Here is a 24,803-nt window from a genome sequence, read left to right on the forward strand (position 1 = left end):
CGTCTCCGTCAATAATGCTTTGAACAATATTGGGCGCTGCAATATGTAGTACTGTGAACTTCTCAGAGTTCAATCTGAGTCACCTATACTCGCAAAATTAGAGTTAATTTCCTGAAGATCTTGTCTAGTCAAGTGAAGGTTAAATCACCTTCTAACTCCTGTACTTCTGGAGTGTTGCTGACTACAGTGTCCTGCTAATCTTGTACTCCAACCTCCACTTAAAAATTGGAAAACGTTTGGCAGATCCTCAGCGGTTACTCTTTCATCTCAAGATCGGTCCGTATCAGACTTGATTAGAGAGAATGCAAGACACAGAGCAGACATCGAAGCAATGCAAACCAAAGGAAAGAATATTTTAGACTACTCAGTAGGGTCTCTGATTAGATACTGCTACAATATACAGATGGATACATTGCTTATTTACTTCGTCAGCTACAAAATAGCAAGATGGATTAGTACAGAGCATAAAATTTAGAGCTTCAAACACGTTCCAAATTTTTTAAATATGATCGATTCAATTCAGTGTCTTCAGGCAGAATTAAACACTCTAAAGAAACACTCTCAGATGGCGGTCAGTTGTAAATAGTCACTGATTCAACCACTTTCTCCTGGGAGCCTTATTTGGAACAGCTTAAAAATTAAAACTAAAGTAACGCAGCAAAAGGGAACAATATTTTCGATGTCAAAAAGCGAGATAAATTTAGTGTCACAATTTAATAATTAATAGGAATTCAGGATAAACGAAAGGAAAAAAATCATAAAAGTATTGTTACTGAATAAGATACTACTCTTCAAGAATAAGGGGTGTTGTGTCATTCTAAGTGATAGTCATGAACAAACACCAGGCTGGCATGATGAGGAGAATGGTGCACACTTCGACATATAAAGTCCACAGTCTGTACCTGAGCCAAAGTGATAACAGTGCCATGACAACTCCAGATAAACCTAAAACACACACAAATAGTAAATATGATAGTGACAGTATTGTCCAGTCTAGTGAGAAGATAGAGAGAGTGTTCAACAAAATGTGTGAATTTCAAGCTGAGAGGAGGGACGTGGGTATTTCCTCTCAACTAACAAAAGAATTGATGACTTGAAAGCTGTATTTCAGCCACATAAATTAGATCGAATACAAACCTGTTTTTTTGACGATATTGATAAATTTGAGGTGTGTGGTGTTGAATTAGAAATCTATTCTCATAAAAAATATATACGTTAGACCTCTGTACACATTCACATCTTCCTGAAAATGGGTCTGAAAATGTTTATGTGGTGCGAGTGGTTGGGAAAAGTGTATTTTATCCTCAATTCTGATGTGAATGATATGGCACAAGAAAGAATGATTTAAAACCCTGAGGAGTTATAGTGAAATTTAATCAACACCAGAACAACAGAAAAGTTATGAATGTTTGATCATTCGAAAAACTGAACATGGACTCTCTGGTTCAGAACGTAAATTTGAAAAGTGTTTGTATCTTCTTCCCTTAGTAAGCCTCACCGAGAACTTCTTTATTTTGCTTAACGGTGCAGTGAGGAAAGGAAGAGGTAAAATTTGCTTGGTATTAGAATAGAAAGGTATTAATATGGAGAGTTAACCGTCAGAATCCAAGAGATCTCCATAGTCAAGTTTCAGTTTATGTTGTCAGTGATCAGTAGTCAGCTTGGGGATGACCACAGCAATCAGCGGACTTTGCCTCTGGAGAATCTGCAGGATACACAAAATGAAACCCTGGCCTGGATCAACATACATTTCTGTTTAATGGATACAAATTGAGTTTGTGATATAGTCCATAGTTAAAGCTAAAGGTTACTTACAGTTTTTAATTCATCAAATTTAATTATTTATATACTTTTGATATGTGATTACACTTTTAATTAGTTATTGACATTAGTTTTTTTTTGTTATAGTTTTTATCAGTTTACGTTTCCAATAATTTTATTAGTACATACATTTAAAGATATATTTTAAATTAAATAGTGAGAGAGTTTTTCTGAAGTCAATGTTTAGGTGTCAGCCTCCATATTAATGATAAGAATATTTTAATTTGTTACAGAAATGTAGTGACAAGTCTAAAGTTTCCCAGCAGTGTGCGAAGAATTGTTGCGGTCCAAAATGTTAACACCAATGATCAAGTCATGAGGAACAACTTCTGGCAAGCATTGTTTGGTGTACAACTTGCTATGGCAATCATTTATTCCTCCAGCTTAATACCCTTCTCCAGCTCCAGTTCCTGTAGAAAACACTGTACATATTAATTCCTTCATCGATTGTTTTTTTTTCTAGACAGTTATGGGGATGCCTCGTTCTCAAGCACCCATATATAACTCTCTCCTTGAGTTGCAACATCACGGAATAGTATATAAGTCTCTTCACCAATGAAAACGTTGGAGATAATGAGACCACCATTATTGATCAGTTGGAGGGTCTGCTGGCTGACTCTTACATGCTCAGATTTTTGCTCATGAGTCAAGTTGTGAGATACCCATCGAGAAAAGATTTCTCTGACTTTTACAAAGTCATGTTATTTACACTGATGTTGATAAATTCCCTATGGAAGTTTCAATCATTAAATAAGTGTAGTGTATATCCTCTTTGATCATAGCGCACATTCAATCAATGTTTTCTTCAGTAACGGCAGAATGCAGCCTTCCCGATTGATCATCTTGAAGCGAATTAAAGTCCCTTTGAAATTTTGAATACCACCTAAAACAACAGCATGGAATCAGGGAATGGTGCTTCAGAACTAAAGGCAATTTTGAGATATTTGAAACATCTTTGAAACACTCCTGTTGAAAAAAACCGATTTTAAAATTGTAGACAATAATGACGCGAAACTGGTCTTGTGAACTTCACGACTTCACAAGATTGACCTTCCCTAACAGACTACACTAATACACTAATGAATCCAAGTGGCTGTCAGGTTGGAAAAATTGCGAGGATTGAAAAAAATTATACATACTAGGTGTTGTGCTCAAATTTTACTAAAGCTCAAACTAAAGCCAGAGGAAATCAGTGAAGTACATGACTATTTATATAAGTTTGACTAATGTGAAAATATAATTAAAAACTTCAATATTCAATCACAGGCAAGAGAAAATTTAATTAGGCTTGTATCAGACTAGTAACATTAATGATAAAATATATGTGATCAGGATGACAATGTATTTACGAATAGGTCTGTAAGTACTGCGGATATTATAATGTGGAGAGTGTGTTTACAAGTTTTAAGTTAACATTTAAACTAAAAGATGAGAATCTGAGCTTACCATTGATTCAAACATTGTTAATAGACTTAAAAGCTTGATTTAAAAATATCTGCCAAGTTTAATAAGAAAGGGCGGTTTAAACATTTGTGAAATTTTGAATTTTATAAAAATCATGTACAAAATGAAGATGCAACTTATGAAATAGGTTTCAAGCTTACTGTTAAATTGTTGCATAGAGCCACTTCTTGATAGTTTGTTATATTGCAATGAACTTGCACTAAGTGTAATTAAAATAAATGATTGTATCTTAAATTCTTTCTTACACCACACATAATATGTTACAAAACATGAAAAAAGAATTTGTAAATATGCCCCAAAAATTACGAAACCATATTAGTATGTATATATCTAAAGCCAAAGTATACAATGACATTTTTTGTGTTAATATTCTGAACTAGAAACTGTAAACATTATCAAACGGTAGTTAGAGAAGAAGAAGAAGAAAAAAGTGCTTTATTTATACAATAAAAAACTAAGTATTGCCCTCACTAACCTTAATATTAACTTGCTTTAGCTCTCTAAAAGTAAATTATATTTATTAGTTCAAAGTAAGAAACAAATATTAAGCACTAAGTACAATGCTCATTTCGATCATCTGTCTGGTCCGTCTGACAAAACGGGAATTAATCCTGACACCAGGTCCAATGTTGGGAAACCCAAAAATATTTGGCTGGAGGCTAGGTGAGTTTTGCATAATTTTACATTATACAGTGTGTCAATTAAGTCTGGAACCTCTTTTTTAATTTTTAAACCACAATATAAAGAAATACCAAAGTTCACACGTGCTTACTGGTGATAGTAAAGCACACATCTGCCCAATCACCGACCGGATAATCCCTTTGGGGGACGGTCCACAAGGAGTCAGACATTCTTAATAAAATTCTTAAATAGCAGCATAGGTCAAGTTTGGTATCAAATTAAATGTCTTACTTAGCAGAGTACAATGCCGCAAACCGGACTTCAAAAGGTGGATTCATTCAGTAGTTATAGCTATTTGAATTTTAAAACAATTGAACAATGTAAATTATTAAGTATTACAAGTAAACACCAATTTTTAAGTACCTGTTATCAAAGTAAGTGTTCAAAATATTCCCCTCCCATCGTCTGGCAATGTCCTAGGCGGTTGTAAAAGCCATCCACTGCATTTTGAAGGTAGTCACGAGGAATATCTTGAGCTTCGTGGACTATGAGATGTCTTAGGTGCGCCAAATCTCGAGGCTTAGTACGATCAACTTTATCTTTGAGGTATCCTCAAAGAAAAAAATCCAGCGGAGATAAATCAGGGGAACGAGTAGGCCACTCTACTGCACCATGTCTTCCAATCCATCTGTGAAGTAATATTGTATCCAAGTATTCTCTAACAAGGAGAGCAAAGTGTGGTGGCGCACCATTTTGTTGGAAATAAATTCTATGAAATTGTTGACCAAGATCAGCTTGTAGTGCAGGAATTATCTCATTTTGGAGCATTGCTAGATACGAGTCACCATTTAAATTACCATTGATAAATAATGGGCCCATAATTTGATTTCCTGTAATACCTGCCCAAACGTTAAGTTTCTGTGGATGCTGTGTATGACTCTATCTGCCACTTTCACGTTCTAACAGTAGTTGTGTTATTGGTAATAATTATTGATTCCTGGCTTCGATTACTACATTGTCAGATGATGGGAGGGGAACATTTTGAACACTTATTTTGATCACAGGTACTTAAAAATTGGTGTTTACTTGTAATACTTAATAATTTACATTGTTCAACTGTTTTAAAATTCAAATAGCTATAACTACTGAATGAATCCACCTTTTGAAGTTCGGTTTGCGGCATTGTACTCTGCTAAGTATGAACTTTAATTTGATACCAAACTTGACCTATGCTGCTATTTAAGAATTTTGTCTGACTCCTTGTGGACCGTCCCCCTAAGGGATTATCTGGTCGGTAATTGGGCAGATGTGTGCGTTACTATCACCAATAAGCACGTGTGAACTTTGGTATTTCTTTATATTGTGGTTCAAAAATTAAAAAAGAGGTTCCAGACTTAATTGACACCCTGTATATATATATATGTGCTATGTTCAAAATGTGCTGATGTAAATGTTGCAGGTTGTTATAACTGCAGGAGACTGTGACATCTGGAGCCATCTGTAATATTAGTTCTTCATTCTTAAAATATAAGATAACAAAGATCTGTAAAAAGAAAAGGAAAAGACATTATAAAAAAATATTAACAAAGCAAAAAAATATATCAGGGAAGTTAGTTAAAATTTTTTAATATTGACAGAACATTGATGTAAATTTAAGTAACACATTACATTTGTGTAACCTCGTAGATTCAGGTTCCTCAATCAATAATATATCGAGATATTGTGAATCAACTTATAGAAAACAAATCAATCAGAAATATAGGTAGTATAGATTTAACGTGGTTCTGCTAATAAGGTAGAGATTAAAATTCTTGTTTCATGTCTAATAAAAATAAATAGATTCCTCTGTTGTATAAAATGTTTACTGGCAAAAAGAATTGGAATTAAAAATGGTTCTTGGAGCACTTTATATCAAAGAGACCATATGATATTAGATTTGCTAATTGTTATTGGAAGTCAAAGATAATTTAAATTTAGTACTAGTGTTAAAGTTATATTTTGAAACATTTACTGTAAACAGATTAATAATGTAAATAGTTTTGACACACCATTAGACATCGGTTGTAAAGAAGCGAGAAAAGTTGGAAAAGTACTCCAACGTATTCACACATAAAATAGGTAAAGCCTTTAATTATGTGTTTGAGATCCAGTTAAAGCTCAGTGAATTTGTAAATTTAAAATGGCATCTTCTGAGTGGATAGAAACAAATCAAAATGAAAGGTATTACTAATGAACTGTTAGAATAGGGAACATTAAGCTAATTGTGCAAAGTTAAATAGTTAAATAGACCCTTAATGAAGCAGCCAATTATCTACTAGGATCGTTGAGTTAAAGTTAGCAGTATTTGAATGGTGCCAAGTATTTTAGTTATATAAATCCAGCAAGTAGTTTTAATCAGTTTTGTATTAAGGAGAAGAGTAGATATAAAGTATACAGTTTTTAGTACAGAAAGACACTGAACATTTTAACTGAAGGGTGTACCTATTGGTTTGCATGTTGGGAGAGTACTGTTAAGTGGTCATCTGGATAAAATGCTTCAAGAGGAAATATTTTGTTAAAAATATTCTGAATTTCAGTAAATTTCTAAATGAGCATTTGAGAGATTTGGAAATTGTTTTTAAGAAACTGTTGGATAACAATTTAACAGCCAACCAGGATAAAATGAAATATTGTGTAAAAGAAAAATATTTTGTATTGTGTATTGTGTTGTGAAGTTTTGAAGGAAATATTTTAAGTGAGTATTAAGTAAGAATATATTCTGATTAAACCAAAAGTGTCATGAAGTGTAAGAGGCTCAGAAACCTTGCGGAAGTAAATAATTTCAAAGGAATGGCATGATATTGAAGTAAATATATTATACTAGATTATAGTACCATTGTGGCACCCATAAAAAAACTCAGAAAATTAACGTTAAAATGAAGTTGACCCAACAATATGATCATGTTTTTCAAGAGTTGAAAGAATGTACCAGTATCCACCTGTATTAATGATACCAAATTTTGAAAACACATTTACTTGTACACAGACGCCAGTGAAAGAAGCTGTAGAATTGTCCTGAAGCAAATGGAAAATCGCTTATTTATCAAAAATATTCACAGATTCTTGTCTGTATATGAAAAGGAGGCTATAGCCCTAATATATAGTTTTCTAAAATGCAATTGTTATTTAGAATATAAGGAATTTGTGTTATATGAGGACTGTTCCAAAAGTATTGGACTTTTGTTAATTAAAAGTGCATTTATTGAACTAGAGCCACAAACTTGTAATCCCCTTCAAAGTAGTGTCCTTGGCGATGCACACAATTCTCCCAGCGCTTCTTCCACTGTTCTAAACATTTCAGGAAGGCATTTTTTGGAATGCTGTTAAGCACGAGCATCGTATTCTGTATAATGTTTTCTCTTTCTTGAAATTGAGTTCCTTTCAGGCGCATTTTCAGATTAGGAAATGTGCAGAAGTCACAGGGAGCCATGATGGGGAAGTACAGAGCTTGGCGAACCAGAGGTGTGTTGTTTTTAGCCAAAAAATTGTGAACTAGATGTGCAGAGTGGGCAGGTCTATTGTTGTGTTGGAGCTGCCAAGTTTTTGTTGCCCACAGATTCAGTCGTTTGCGCCACACAGCATTACGTAGGCCACCAAGAACCTCATTGTAGTAGTCTTTTGTGATGGTTTGGCTGTGTGGTGTGGTACTTACCACTGTACGTACCACCACTCCACTGGAGTCAAAGAAGACTGTGAACATAACCTTGGCTGCGCACTTGCTGTGCTTTTTTTTTGTCTTTTAGGTGTCGTGTGTTTCTACTGCAATGATTTTATAATATTTTCGGGTCATATTTCTATAAATCCATCACCATTCATTCCATATCCAAGATTCATCACCAGTGATCCCTGTGTTCAGAAAGTCAGGGCTACTGTTTGCACTGTCCAGCATGTTTTGTGTAATTTCAAGGCAAAATTTTTCTTGCTTCATTGTCAGCAACTTTGGAACAAATTTTTCGGACACTCTTCTCATTTTCAAATCCTTGGTTGAAATCTAATGTACTTACTCTGATGGAGTACTGGTAATGGAATGCTGACTCCAATTACTTCTGCTAGTTCTCAGACTTTAAGACAACGGTCCACTAAATTTTGCACTTGTTCATTAACATTCTCATACCGGCTTGCTGATGGCCTGCCTAAACTCAATTCACTTCTCACTGACGTTTGGCCTTTATTAAAACGATTGTAACGCTCTTTTTATCAAGTACTTCTCATGGCAGACTTCCAGAAATGCTGTTTAATGTTGCAAATTGTTTCCACTTGCGAAACGCCAAGCTTTTGGCAAAATTCAAGTTTTCTGTCATTTTACAACTTGATAATAACCGTCGAGCACAACAATGAGATCTACACTACTAGGTTGAATGCCGGCAACTGAAGCTTTGTCATGATACAAAACAGTGCATGCGCACGCATGACAGTCCCCTCCATATCCCTACTAAGCTTGGCCGCCAGCGCTTCATTTTTAAGCAGGAGTACAGAAGGTCCGGTACTTTTTGAGCAACCCTCATATATTGACAGTTCAGCTTTAGCTTGGGTTCTAAACCACTAAAAAAAATTAGGGTAAGTAGGGAGATAGTATGAGGAAATACTAACAACTCATATGAAAGTAAAACGGAGTACACTATCAAATGTCTTGAGTAGGAATTTTGAGGAAGACGATTAAAACATGCAAGTAACAGATATCCAGGAGGATGAAATTTAAAATAATTTACATACAAATAATACAAAGAGTGAAAAGAATAGGTGCACAGTTTTAAAAATTGAATTGTGGTGTTGTAAATGCAATTTGTGAATTCCTTTAGCATATTCGAATGTTAGTCAGTTACAAAAGAAGGACACATATTGTAATACATTTGTAATAAAATGTTAAAAATTAGAGCAATAAAAGTAATTATTACATAAAGAAATTTGCACTGATTCATTAAAGAATGGCAAGTGAAAAGGGACAATACATGTACTATTTGGCTTAATAGGTATGTTATTTACCTAATATGACTCTAATGATTATGGAGGTATCCATGTATAAGCAAAACAGTAGCAAAATTTATGAAAAGTTATATATTATGCCTGATATATTTTGGTTAATTACAGAAAAAGTAAAACCTTGTACTCTTTGAGAACTTTATAAATCTTTCCAAAGGCAATACGAGGGGCAATTAATGTCGAACTAATTCTAGAGTGCCTTAGAAAAAGTTTACATATATGGCAATTCCTTTGACAAAGTATACTTGTGGTCACAAATCATATCTTAGTTGTTTTACATGATTTTAGGAAAATTAGTTACCATTATGTAACACGTTTTAGTGTTATAAGGAGTCTATAACAAGTGGTATTTAACAACTCTGGGCCATGTAACTAAAGGGTAATTCAAAAAGAGCGCCGGTTTTGATATATCAAATTAAGAGATTTATTTTAATGAAAATCTGAAATCAAATACATAAATATGTTCATCTAACCTTCCGATTTCATGTATGAAACATAATGTCATGCATGTGTCCTCCTCTGCTACGCTGGCACGCAACAACTCTATCCATGAAATTAGCCATGACTGCACGACAAGTTTCCACTTAAATTTGGCTGACAACACGTCGAATTTCCTCCTTCAACTCATTGATGGTTCGGGGTTTACTGGCATAAGCTAATGACTTTAGATAACCCCAAAGACGAAAGTCACAAGGTGTTAAGTCACACGACCTTGGTGGCCATTGATGGTCGGAATTACGAGAAATGACGCAATCCTGAAAACTGTTACGGAGCAACACAACTGTTTCACGGGCAGCGTGGCAGGTGGCACCATCCTGCTGAAACCACAACAGGTCAATGTCTATGTTATCCAAATGAGGCCACAAAAACTCCCTAATCATCGTACGGTATCGGTCTCCATTCACTGTCACAGCTTGCCCTTCCTGATCTTCAAAAAAATAAGGGCCGATGACGCCGCACCAAACTGTCACTCGTTGTGGATACATTTCCCTTTCGTTAATCATGCGAAGGTTTTCTGAACCCCAGATACGGCAGTTCTGTTTATTACAAATCCATTCAATTGGAAGTGCGCTTCAACACTGAAGATGATATTCATTGCGAAGTTTTCTTCTTCCTGCGAATTTCTCAATACCCAATCAACAAACTGTCGTCTCTTCTGGTGATCTGCCACTTTCAATTTTTGCGTCAGCTGAATTTTATAGTGATGATATTTGAGATCGTATCGAAGAATTCTCCGTACAGAAGAACATCTTAAACCCAATTGTTGAGAACGGCGACGTATTCATTTCGCTGGGCTAACAGCCACACTGACACGAACCACCTCAATGTTCTGTTCAGTTCGGGCACAACGACGACGTCCAGAACTTTTGAGGTCGAATGTTGAACCCGTTTCTTGAAAATTTTTCACGAGTCTGCGAACTGTTGATTCATTCGGTGCTTCATTACGTACTAGAGTACCGCGATGTTGGCTAACAGTAGGCGTATAACTCTCTTCACTCTGATAAAACGTTTTCACTATTAACACTCGTTTCGCACAAGTAAACTTCTCCATGGTTAGACACATAATGCACTAATGAGAGAAATATCAGCTGCGTCAACAATCGGAATGTAGTCAGAATTAGAATCAAGGTCAAACATTGTTGCCAACCGATAAAATAAAACTTAGCTGTCTTTTCAAAACCGGCGCTCTTTTTGAATCACCCAGTATTAATCTCAGGTAGAGGTTTATGCTTTTGAAATACAGAATTTGAAAAATTTGCTATCAAAATGTAAGAGGGCTAAAATCTAAAATGTTTTCTTTGCCAATGTGCTTATGTCTTTTTCCCCCTTGGGGCGGCATAGTGTCATGCACTTAAGCCTCAAGGGCTTTTTGCTCCCCGGAAACACACCATGAGACCCACCAGTCTACAATTCCAACAGTCCCACAAACCGCCGAAAACAACCTATCAGGTCCTCCTGGGAAAATTCACCACCCCTGTCCAAACTAACAAAGATGGCATACCGCTCCCTTGCTATTGAGGGGCAATCAAAGAGCAGGTGCTCAGCAATTTCCTCCTGCTCATTACACCTTCTACAGAACGGATCCTCCTGAAGGATGCCGACTCTGTGAAGATGCTTCCTCAGGTGACCATGCCCCGTAATGAGACCAATAACCCGAGAAGACATTAATCTTTTTAATGAGAGAAGGTCCGACGCCACCCTGGAGGAAGGTGACTGTAATACCATTATACTCATTCTCAAGCCCGGATGCAACCCCACCTTCTCTCATGCTTCGTGTGAATCCATTTCGAGACAACCATAGAGGATTCACACCTTGGAACACCGCAGAACGGTTGAGAGCCCGTCATAATTGTCGCTGAGCCCCGGTTGGCCAGGGCATCAGCTCTTTCGTTTCCAGGAATCCTCTCATGACCAGGAACCCAACAAACGGTCACATTTTTGATTCTGGCAAGGGAGGAAACAGCCTGATAGCAATCCCAAATCAGTTTGGATTTGATCACGCAAGAGTCCAGCGCCATCAGCACCGCCTGACTGTTCGTGAAAATATTAATCGTCTTGCTCCTATATCGCAGACGAAGATTCTCACGAGCACATTCCATAATAGCTGCGACCTCCATTTGAAAAACTGTCGGATAGGGACCCATAGGGACCACCAGCTCCCTTCATGGTCTCACTCTCAGAATTCCAGCGCCTGTGCCGCTTTTTGTTTTAGAGCCGTCTGTGAACCATTCAAGCTCCGCTGGTGGAAGAGGTTTCCTTCCCTCTGACCAATCATTCCTAAAGGGTACAACAATCCTAAAGGCTTTGTCAAAGGAAAACTTTTTTGGCATCTGAACAGAGATCATGTGCAGAGCATCCTCCTGTATCAGGGTGCTAATTCTACAGTGCCCACCGCTGCAGCCCGACCAGAGTCCCATCTGCTGAAGACATTGGGCACTCCTCCTGGCCATAGCCCGAATGACAATGTCCTGGGGGGCGACGTTAAGACAACAGTCCAGAGCCGCGCCTGGCGCACTGGAAAAAGCCCCAGTGATAGCAAGGCAGGCCATCCTTTGGATACCCGCCAGAAGAGCTACCACCATCTTGGCCTCCGTTTTTGGCCACCAGACGACAGCTCCATACATTAGTTCAGGTCTGACCACGGAAACATAAAGCGAGTACAAGAGCCTCGGTTTCAGTCCCCAGGGCCCACCTAGTACCCGTCTGCATAGCATTAGAGACAATTTCTCCCTGGCAATGACACTTTCTAGAGGAGGTCCCCAGTTTAGAACCCTATCTAGGATCACGCCCAGGTACTTGACCTCAGACTTCAGCTCAATGGAAGAGCCTCTAAATAGACAGGGACCAATACCCTTCATCTGTCGCCTCCTGGTAAAAACAACCACAGCAGCCTTGGTGGGGTTGACAGTGAGGCCAACCTCATCGCACCAATTTCCCACCATGTTCAGAGCATCATTGGTCAGTTCCGTGGTTGTTGTGTTGAACTTGCCACTCACAGAATATCACAATGCTTATGTTAGAGTACATCATTGTTTGTCTGACTTAACTTGGCTGATGATTCAGTATACAATTACGGAGTTTCCTGTATACAGACAGGATGGCTTGCACAAGGCTAAGAGTTCAGGAGTGTTGACAGCGTTCACGAGTAATGTTTGGTGATCCGAGCAGCTGCATAATCTCACTACTGCTGATAATATATACATGTTAAGGCTAAAATTTTCCTATTCTATCGGGTTCACTTTCTATTTGTGTACAATTTTCACCCCGCTTCAATCAAGTATATATTTGTAAAATGGTTTTTGAAATTTAGTGCATTATTCACGTTCGTTCGGGCCCTATCTCATACTATTGTTTATATACTCAGATATTAAATTTATGTATTTCAATAAGTTAATTTCAAAAGGTCTTGAAAATAACCAGAATCATTACTACAGAAAGGTATTTTGAATGTATAGGCCAAAGTCGGTTTAATTATCACCTCTAAATTATTCGGGATAATTATTTATGAAATAGTTATCTCTCATATAAAGCTTTGCAAAAATAATAAGCAACATGGATTTATGTTCATTTAATAGCAACAGTCTAGACAAAAACATTAAGGTTGACCTGATTTATTCAGATTTATATAACGCTTCCGGCAAAATGTCTATGTACTGAACCTAAACTGCCTTAGGAGACTTCAATATACTAAACATGGCCTCCATTTGAATAAAAGTGAGACATATAAACTGGCTACGTTGAAGGCTATTAGATTGTGGCAATCGGAGGATAGATTAGCAGAGAGTTTGGATCGAGAATCTGTGTTACAAAAAAAACCACACGTAGGACTAAAACAGATCAATGTCATTGAGACAGACATGAACAAACTAATAAAGGATAACTGTAGAGACAAAATTGTTGCATTATGTATCGGGGGTCTTCAGCAATGACAGAAATATGAGCGCTGGTGTAGCTAAAGTTTTCAAGAGGCACTTTGCTAAACTAGATTTTGGTAAGGATTATTTCAGTCATCAATTGGCTTGCCAGGTAACTGAAACCAGAGTGGCTGTATATAGTCTAATTACCAAAGATAATTACTTAAAAAAATCCAATGATGAAATATATAATAAAGCATTTCAACAACTCAAAGTGTATTTCAAGAAAAGAAATTTCAGTCAGCTGATTTGTTCGCCCATGGGATGTGTGCAGGATGGTGTCAATCCGTAACCTTTTTGTGCTCAAATAGTTGATTTTCAGCGTGTCACCGGAACCATTGTAACTTATGAAGAACATTCCAGAAGAGTTATAAGGAATGGTTTAACACATGCCGGGTTTGTTCAACATCTGTGACATACCATCTCTGCGTTGCTGCAGAATCATGAAAATCCTTACGTGTCAAACCCAAATATAATATCAGAGACATCTACATCATTTGTCGATGGTGACTCCTGTGACGGGTAGAACACAACAGAGTCTACGGAAACCAAACGCCTCGAAAATGAATTTTTCGCCTCGGTGGCCACTAAATGTTTAGGATGGTCTACTCCTCACAGTGTAATTAGGAAGAAAAGGTTTTCAGCGATTTTCTTTCTACTAGGGAGCATTTAGTAACTTGTTCAAGTGACACTTTAAATAGTTAAATAGCCTATAATAATAGAATAACTTTTGTATTAGATCAGACAAAAAATTTGCAAGTATCACAGTTAAAGACAAATGTATATTTCTTACTTTAAAAATTTTAAGGTTTTCCATCAGAATGCAAAGATCTTACAACCGAAATTAAACCATTTTGGAATTTTAAGGGGATTCCCTACTGAAACTACTGATCTTTATCAAAACATGTTTAATGATTTTAATATGTATATATATATATATATATATTTGGGTTCCTTTTGTTCTAGAATAATAATTGCCACTGTTATATTTTAAATATATATATATATATATATATATACCTCATTTTTGGAAATTTTTAGTTGTTTTTTAGAAAAATACATGGGTTATTGAATGCCTTATAACTTTGTAACTAATGAACCACTATTATTGTTTATTATCTCATTTTTAAGAACATGACAAGTACTAAGTTTTTGTGCATGCTCAAGTTTATTTCTCAAATAGTTTTAAATTTATGGCTTTACAAAAACATTTTTAAACATTTTTTATAAGCAGTATTTTTATTTATTTTGTATTTAAACTTTTGTTTTACATATAAAAATATCCATGCACAAAAAGTTGTACAACATTATAAGTAATATCTAGTAAAATTTTCACTGCTTTAACTTTAATAGTTAAAAAGTTATAAGAACTTTTGTGTGAAAAATATACAAATTTTAAATATGCGGGAATCAGCGTTTGAAGTTTATACAAGCTATTTGGTAGCTATAGATGGAAGTAACTTACCATACTGAATGGTATATTTATATATTGAAGACATATGTTGGCCTAATAAACCACTAACAAGAAAGAGAAAAGGCTATGTTTGCTATATTATCACTAAAAAAGGATAGTCTTCAAATATTTTTTCACAGTGATGAAAAATTATATTATAGTAAATTTTATGTTTCTTTGGTATATATAAGCCATATAATTTAAATAAATATAACAGTTAAATTAAATTTTTTTGTAAAAGATGGTCATTTTCAGTAGGGAATCCCCTTACTTGACCGAATAAAACCTGATATTTTATTGATAAGAACATTGGTCGAGCAATGAAATTCTTGAATAGATCAATTTAAATAATTTTGGCCAATTCGTTTCTAGAACCTCAATTAAAGGTGGTGGAGCTGCAATTTTCACTAAACGTTCTGTATAATTTCAAAAACGATATAACTTCATGTGAAGCACTACTAGAAGCTACAGGAATTATAACTAAAATAAATAATGAGAATTACATAATTATTTGTATCTACAGGCCGCCCAATTTTGATATTGACAGTTTTATATGTGAATTGTTGACTCACTTGATTCTAGATCTAATTGTATTCTGATGGCAGACTTTAATATTGATATTTTTATACATTCTAACAATAAATTTAAACTAATGACGTTTCTTAATGAATTCAATTGTAGTTTATCTGATAAACCAAACAATTAGAGTAACTCATAATACACAGTCAGCTTTGGATAACATATTAATAAATAAAAAGTTGAACTTAAAAAAGTAAATTCAAAAGTCATATTTACTGGATAATCAGATCCCTTTGGTATCACTATCACACGTAATATTCATATTAAGAATGCAACAGAATATTCCTTAAAACAAATACCAACAAAAGCAAGGTCTTTCAATGCAGAAAATTTACGCATACTAAATTATTTTATTCAAAAATAAACTGGGATATAGTGCCATCAAGTTGTGATGTCAATAAGCAATGTTCTAGTTTTGTTGAAATATTAAATTATAATCTTGATATTTTTTGTCCAATAAAAAATTAAAATACGAAGAAACAGATGAAAGATAATACCCCTTGGATAACTAAAGAAATTACCAAGACAAACAATATTTTTATTTTCCTTGAATCACTTTGGGTTAGAAATCGTATTAATTTTGCCGTTAAAAATCTTTTGAAAATGCAAAAGCAAAACTATGAAAGTCTGCTAAGAATAAAAAAACAAGAATATATGACAAATAAAATTATGAATTAAAAAAAACTTAGGTGCAGATACATGGAAAATCATAAACAGAGACTTAGGAAGAAATATAATGAATAGAACTAACATTTAACTAAAAAAGAATGTTAATTTCATAACTGATCCCAATGTTATTGCCAATCAGTTTAATGAATATTTTAAAGGCATCTCTGAACAATTAGCTATTAGTTTTAATAATTTGAATTACTCTTTCAAGGGACAAAGGCAGAATGTTTCTTTACCCAACCTCTGAAAAAGAGATTCATAAAATAATAAAGAACTTGAGGAATGGTTTTGTAGTTGGTTGGGACTGCATAAGTACTATTTTATAAAAGAACATTTAAAATGCTATAGCAGGACCTTTGTCATCTATAATCAATACAAGTTTTTAATCAGGGATTTTCCCAGACAGTCTTAAAATTTCTAAAATTTTCCTTATTTTTAAAAACAAGGGAAACTGCTCAGAAATTATTAACTATAGACCAGTTGCACTTCTTCCTGTTATTTCTAAAGATTTTGAGAAAGCTATTTGAAATAGCATAATTGATTTTTTAAAGCTAAGAACATACTTTATATAAATCAACATGGATTCACAAGGGGAAAATCCACTTTGTCAGCCATTATCAAATTTATTGATGAGATAATGAAGGTTGATATGGTTGATATTTGTGGTATGTTTCTGGATTTACAAAAAGCTTTTGACAGTGTAAATATAAATATTTAGCTTTCTAAATTTGAAAACTATGGAATAAGAGGGACACCTCATGATTTACCAAAATCTTATTATGAAAAATTATCAGGCTGAGGTCACATTTAATAGAGCAGACCATAAGTGAGGTGTGTCCCACGGTTCACTTCTTCGTCCATTGCTCCTTTAATATATATATTAATGACATTGAAAATGTAAGTAATCCTAACCTGACAATTGTATATGCAGATGACACATCTATACCACATATAAACAAAACTTTGGAGGATTTAGAAATCATAGCTAATATAATATAAATGAATAATATAGTTCAATACTTTAATGAAAATTTTTAACAGTAAATGTAAATAAACAGCTATACATTTTACTTCAAATAACAAATATTCCTTTGAAATTCAAATAACAGTTTATAGTTTACTAACACCAATGTATGATTCTACAAAATTTATCGCAAAATATTTTAATTGGAATTACCATATAACTACTCTTTGTTTAAAGTTCTCTAAAGCAATATTTATGATTAAAACACTTTACGAATTCTGCTATGAAAAAGCTCTTAGAATGTTATATTATGCATTTTTGACTTTCAATATTGGATTTACGGTATTAAATATGGGGACACACATTTAAAGAGAACATTAATAAAATTGTATTAATACAAAAAATTAGTACGCTGTATTGCTGGTTTTAGCCATAAGGATTCATATAAGCAAAACTTTCAAGAACTTCATATTATGACAGTCCATTATTTAGGTGTGTATAAACAGCTGTTGCTTTATATGGGTACGTCAAACAACTTTACACATAAAAACATCCACCAATATAACACAAGGGGCGCAAACAATATTGTAAGCAAAAACCTTACTTCCAAACAATGTTCATTAGCAACATTTTCTCTTGGAAAAGATTAAGATCACTGCCATTTGGTATTTTTAAAGTACAAATTGGCTTTTTCCTTTTGGAACACACATTTTATGAAGTGGATGAATTTTTTGGGATTAATAATGAGTTAAAAAATTATTGTTGATCTTAGGATATTCTTTTATCCGTGTTGTAATTAGTTTTTAATTAATTACTTGATTTGTTGTAATTGATTTTTTTTATTTATTTAATGTATTGCTTCTTTTAAAGATCTGGGCGAACTGGAGGATTTCGTTGCTCTTAAAAATTAAGTGTACAATGATGTGTTTTCAACGTAACAATGTATGACAAATTGCAATGTAATCTATACTAGTAATAAATGAGTATCATTGAGCTAATCATACTAATTTGATACCAAATGAAAAATTCGGAACCCTTGTTATTTAATTTATTCATAAACTATCTTTTTTCTCTTTCAGTAGCCAAGTTTTATTGCATACACATGATGATGAAATACAGAGAGGTCCAAAAAGAACTGACACATTTTAGCATCAATATTTATTTTTATTAATGAGCTATATGGTATCATTTATATATATATATATATATATATATATATATATATATATATATATATATATATATATATATACCAATAGGAAAATCCTAAAAGTTTTTGTAGTTCTCAATAAATCTCGATATGGCTACCATTTGTAGGTATCAAATAAAAAATTCAAAATCTTGCCACATCTCAGCATTTCTTGAGTAACGCTTTCTAATCTCTGAATAAACATGTAATGAACTTGAAGAAAATCAATTGGAGTTAAGTCAGGACTCCTTGGTGGCCGCTGTAAGGGTTCTCCTCTCACAAGCCATCGTTCTTTAAACTTGTCATCCAGAAAATGACGAACATTGTTATGGAAATTTGGTGGAGTAAGCATCCAAATGGAAGTAAATTGGGCCTTCTATAGTTTTTAAATTTCGTCTGTATGGAGATATACAAAAAGTTCTAGTATATCACAATAAATTGTGCTGGTTACATAATTATCTGCATAAAAGGTGGTTCCAAATGTCTATCGTGCATTAAAGGTCACCAAAAATTGCCTTTTTTTAGTGTCACGTTCATTCTCAAAACAAATTCTTTAACAAATTTATGTACGTGATAGTTCTGACACCCACATTCAACAGTTATGACGATTGACATAACCATAAAAAATGACTCTTTAGAGAAATCACAATCCTTATTTTTTGTTACCTTTACATTACAAAACTCCACCCTTTTAGCTTTATCTGCTAGCTTAATGTGGTGTCATATCTAGATTTTGTAAGCATATAAACAAAAAGTCTTACATAACACACTGCCGACTGTCGTTTTTGGAACTTCTAGCTCTAAACCCTTTTTAGTTACAGACTTCATGGGACTGGAAGAATATACTGCCACGTTCGATCTATGGCCTATTTTAATGTTTGTGCCTCCCCGAAGACTTGCCTTTCAAAACACTGCCTGTTTCCTTATAATTCTTTACCTATAGCTTGATTGAGTTATGTGAAGAAGAGTAAATAACACCATGCTCAAGTCTAAAACGTGATTTAATTGAGAATATTGAATTAAACTCAGTAAACCAGAAGACACACTGGGCTTTTTACTGAGAAGTAGCCTGAGCTCTGATGAATTGTCAAGTATCAATGTAAACAACAATAAACTACCGACAACCAACAACTGTTTGCTCACTAATTTAAATACAGATGTTTGTACTATGAATTGCTAGTAGTAGCTGGTAATAAAGAAATTACTTTAGCAGTCGGTTGAGAGTTAATTCAACGTTTAAGAAATACAGGAAATGTGCGCGATATGCTCAATTTTGAGTACAAAAACGGAGGCCATATCGATATTATAAAGTTAAACTACTCTCTAATCTGCAGGGGAGGATCTCTGTCCTATCCTTTAGCAAGAAAATCTTAGTATATATTCATTAATTACCATGCCAGCTGTCACTCAGTAGCCTCAACTAAACTAAATTTAAATAAACAATTGAGTTCCCTAAAAAGGCAGAAATTTCTTTTAATTAGAAAAAAAGTATGCAAACGCGATACGTAATTCTTTAATTCAATCCGATGGCTCGCTCTCTTCTCAATGATTGAACACAAAAGATTTCAGGGTTACAACACATATATCATGGTATACTACGATACTAATTTAAGACCAGTCATTAACATCAGATAACCATTATCTCTAATGACCCAAATACGACTACCTAACCATTAACACATTTAAAACAATACGTAGTACAAGGGAACTAACCAGTGCTTCTAAACTTAATCTAAAATACTTAAACATTTCAAGGTGAACTACAACACAACTACATTCTATTAATCTGGTTGAGCACTCCAGGATAACTATGGTTTGATGGGTTTAATTTTAATAATTAAAAATATTAGTTGATATCATACCACATTTTGCAGAGCCTAATTAAATTTAAAATAATTAAAAAGTGGTAGTCCTCTTTGTGAATTTTGAACGCTACTCCCCCATTCCTGGTTAAGCCTCGTGGGTTTCCACTCGGGGCCGGTTTCCTCAGTCACCCCTACTATGGATTATAATGGAGTTATCCTGAGTTAGTTCACTTGTACATCGACTATAACACAAAACCATTATAATATACACATGACAAGTAGCATGTCATGAATGACATCAAACTTAACTAACAAAATAAATCATTAAGAAACATCCTCAAGAACAGTACAAAAATTGCTAACATCTTAATTGTTCTTATTAAGCTACTAAGGCATCGACCAAACCATTACAGTACTACATTCCATAAGGACCCTGACAAAAAGACTTAAAACTAGTGGCTCGACCCAGTTTAGTGGGTGGCCGTTACACTGTAAATGCGAGGGGGGTCTCTGGAAAAGCGGTTCAAAAACCTTTCATCTTTTAAAAAGTTTGCGTTGACGTTCTTCTGAACATCCAACGACTGGAGTACACATTCCTCATACTTCTCGACCTTCTTCAGTTTCATGGCAGAAACAACAACAACAAAAACTAAAACTAAAGGTTCCGCCCCCCACGCTTGGTTTTTAAGGGCATTGTGGACCTGGGGGCTCCCCAAGGTTTTCACCTCGCTTACCCCTGGAAACAGGGTAGCTCACCGAGACCTTCCTTCTACATTTCATTACATTCTACTGATGCCTTAGAGCTTAAAATTAACCTAAGCCAAACATATTCATATAGAACTCACAATTCACTTATAAGAAAACTAACAAACAATTTACAACTTTACTACATCGGCCAGACTGGAGACGTTACACCGCTTAGTTGGTTGCGCAAGCCAACTAGGCAGTTGCGACAAGTTAGTCTAACAATTACTGTTGAACGCATGGGCATCAAGCCAACAATGGGTTACACAGTCCAGAACTTTGGGGTAAAGGTAGGATCAGGGTTAAGGGTATGTTTGGATGGCCGGCAGGTCCTTCCTGTGCCCCATGTGGTTGTCTCACATGTTTATTTTACTTACGTTTTGTCAATCGCTTAAAATTTTAGCCAAATATCGAATAATTTGGAAAATTATATCTCCAAGTCTGCCCGATCAGAACACAAGATTAGTTACAACATTTCACAACACTACAATTTTACAAATTAAAACGTTACATCTAAAAACATGGTTACATCAACAATCACCAATCTAACATAACTACGAGTATATTCCTGAATACATCTTCCAGTGTCTCCTTTAACAACTGTCCCGTGTGCACACATCTCTCGAACACAATTTGACTAGTCAACCGTAACTAACACAAATCGATCATTCCTTACTTAAGTTCTTTGAAAGATTATTCTGTCACAGCATTAACACGAATGTCTGGAGCAATCGGTATGGAGTTTGCCAAGCAAAACTTTCTCACCATACCACAGGGACTCACACTTATTCAGAGTATCGTTACTCACAGTTACAAAGCTTGTATCACGTCCCGCAGTCGCTCGAGATTAACAACTTCGACTGCCTCCACGTTCTGTTCAACATCGTTTATATCTCCAGGGTTCACACCCTCTTGGTCTCCTTCAGGACTGTCTAGTGACGTCAGGCCTCTCACTTTTGCGAAGACCTCGGTCAGAGTGGCGGAGCGACGCTGTCGGCGACGGTTCCGGCAACTCGACCACCATGCCATCACAGGCATAACAAATCTGTAACACATGTACACAAGCATCAGGGTTGACACTAACCCAAAACTACCAGCAGCTGCCACTTTTGCAGCATAAAATCTTCGACCAAACAGAATGTGGGACTTCAGATGACGGACTACGTCCTCCGGACGGTACTCCTTAACACCTAATGTGCCCAGCCGTTCGTTCAGTCCCTGCAGGACTTTCACAGCCGTTTCCTGCTCAGAGCTAAACAGCTCCTTCTCCTCGCTTGTGTAAATTTCTTCCACATTTGGAAACACAATTTCACTTATCTGTTCTGAGAACACAAAGCTGCCGTGAATACGGGCAGGCACCTTGAATTCTTCAGAGACAACATCACACATATCAATTCCTCTAAATTCACCGACCCCCTTCACTACCGCGGAAGTTATATTCAGGGTCCCGTCACTAGTTAGACAGTTCAAAGTCAATCTGTGCTCCTCTGAGGCACTGTATATCCATCGGCTTGGAGTTTTGACAAGTACCTGGGATCTTAATCCCGATATTAATTTTCTACCACAGAGCCTCACTTGCTCGTAATGAAACATCTCAACCGCACCATTTGGTCTCTTGCTTACGCTTAACAGGACATTCGATAACGGGCAAACAATCAGTTTTTCCCCTCGACACTCTCGGTCGAACTCCAATTGATTGTACATCGAGTACATCAACCGATCGTTACTGATCAATAATTTTTGGGTACAAACTTCCCACTGGGTCCATACTTTGAGAGAGGCATCATACACCGGATAGGTAATAATATCATACAATTGGAACATCTTATTATCGTTTGAAAGAGGCAACCTCATCACTACCCTTAAGGTGTGAATCGTTGTATAACTATGAACAACTACAGCAGAATAAAATTGATGAATATTTTCTAATTTAACAGGTGAATACAATTTAGTCGTTGGAGGTATAACCTTTTCAATTTCCTTCAAAATTTTTAGATAATCATGAGGTGTTAGCAAGTTACTGTCAACCTTCCCAGCTGCTAAGCTCTCAATTGCTTGATGGAATTTAGTTATCTTTCGTCTTGCACTACTTACTGTTTCTTTAGTATCCGAAAGCGCAGAACTTAACTTCAAATATTTGAAAAAGAGCTTTTAACTGATAATGAGCAGCATTTGCTTGTGTGAAAATTTTAACCATTTGTTTATGCATATTAGAATGATATTCTTTCAATATAGAAATTACGTTATTTATCGTTTTTGCATGTGATACTATTTCCGCCTGCATATTTGCTAGAACAGTCACCTGCTCCTTAGCTTGATGCACTATTTCCTCGTTGGTGTTGTACAAATAATCCATTTTTCCGTCAATAATTTCTAAATCGCTATTCTCAAGTGTACCAAACAGAAACTTTAACACATGACCTCCTGCATCTACTAAACCTCGTTTTCCACGTCTTTGTGGTAATAGTTTTATTAGATCATCAATTTCATTTAGGTATTCACTAACTGACTGCTGTAATAGCACAAATTCGTAACGAAATCCGGCTTCCAATTGAATTAATGGAGAGTTTGAACTCATATTTTCACTAAGTAGATCTTCGAAAAATATATTAAAATGATTCTTTACCTCAGTTACCAAGATACTTGGATTTCGGGATTCCTCTTTAATCTGCGTCAAGTTGTACTGCAACGTGACCCTCCAATGGCTGTCCGTCAGCAGCACATCTGTGCCTCCTTCAAATATGACCCCTTGCTGGAAGCAGCTTACTACTCCCAGGATTAGAAAAATCAATCCTAAAACAGAACTTCAAATTTATATCGAGTTTTACCTTTACAACACGAAACACCAGTCCCATAAGCATGTCAAGCACTTCCCACTTGTCAAAGCACCACCGATATAATTCCCAACTATGGCACATAGTCTTCGAGGCGTGCTGGCCTCCTTTTTACACGTGGCAACCTATTTCCCGTACGAGGTGTGCCAACACTTGGTACAGGGATACCATCATCTGCTGATGGTGTTCCCTCACCAATACAGATATTCGAGTCTGGAATCTCGATATCGCCAACATCGTCGTCAACGTGCACTTCCGGCACCTGGTTCACCTTGGTTCTACTCACGTACGGCTTTACTCGATTCACGTGAACCACGATTTCTCTATTTCTCACTTTCAAAACTAAATTCAACGACGATAAAACCTTGACTATCCTGTAGGGACCCTTCCATAGTTTTGACAGTTTCTTCACTCAGTGACGTCCGATACTCGGCACGTGCAGCAGAACGTACTGGCCTTCCTCGTACAACGAATCCTTCACTTTCTTGTTGTACTGCCTTTCATACTTGGCCCTGGCCAATGCCTTACGTCGCGCAGCAACTTCATGGGTTTCCTTTAACTTCGCGCGCAGAGTCTCTACATGACCACCAAATACCTCGTTATCTTCTGTGATAGTCAAGTCACCCTCCATAGGAGCTTCCATTTTTCGCCCAAACAACATTTCGTATGGCGAGAATCCCGTAGCCTCATGGCTTTGACTGTTATAAGCCATAGTTATATATGGGAGGTATTCATCCCAATCAGTCTGATGACGGTTCACAAAGTGACTAAGCATTTTGGCAATAGTCGCGTGTACTCTCTCTAGCCGACCATTACTCTGTGGGTGAAACCCTGTAGAATTTGCACAACTGTTTGATCAGGTCAGAGGTAAAGTTTGACCCTTGATCTGTAATCAAAGCCTTGGGAACACCAAACTTAGTAATCACTCTCTGCACTAGGGCTCTAGCCACCTGGTCTGCTGTTTGGTCAGGCAGTGGTATAAATTCACAATACCGTGTGAAATGATCCATCACACTCAAGATGTACATGTTTCTCGACTCACTGATGGGCAAGGGCCCTACTATGTCGGCTGCCACTACTTCGAAAGGAACCTTGGGCTCGTTAAACAACGTTCCAAGGGGGGCCTTTGCCTTTCCATAGTTGGTTCGTTGACTACAAATGTGGCACGAACGCACATAGTCTAATACGTCCTTACCCATGCCCTTCCACCAGAATTTTGCCTTAAT

This window comes from Homalodisca vitripennis, chromosome X (assembly GCF_021130785.1).
Source record: "Homalodisca vitripennis isolate AUS2020 chromosome X, UT_GWSS_2.1, whole genome shotgun sequence".
In the NCBI taxonomy this organism is placed as follows: Eukaryota; Metazoa; Arthropoda; class Insecta; order Hemiptera; family Cicadellidae; genus Homalodisca; species Homalodisca vitripennis.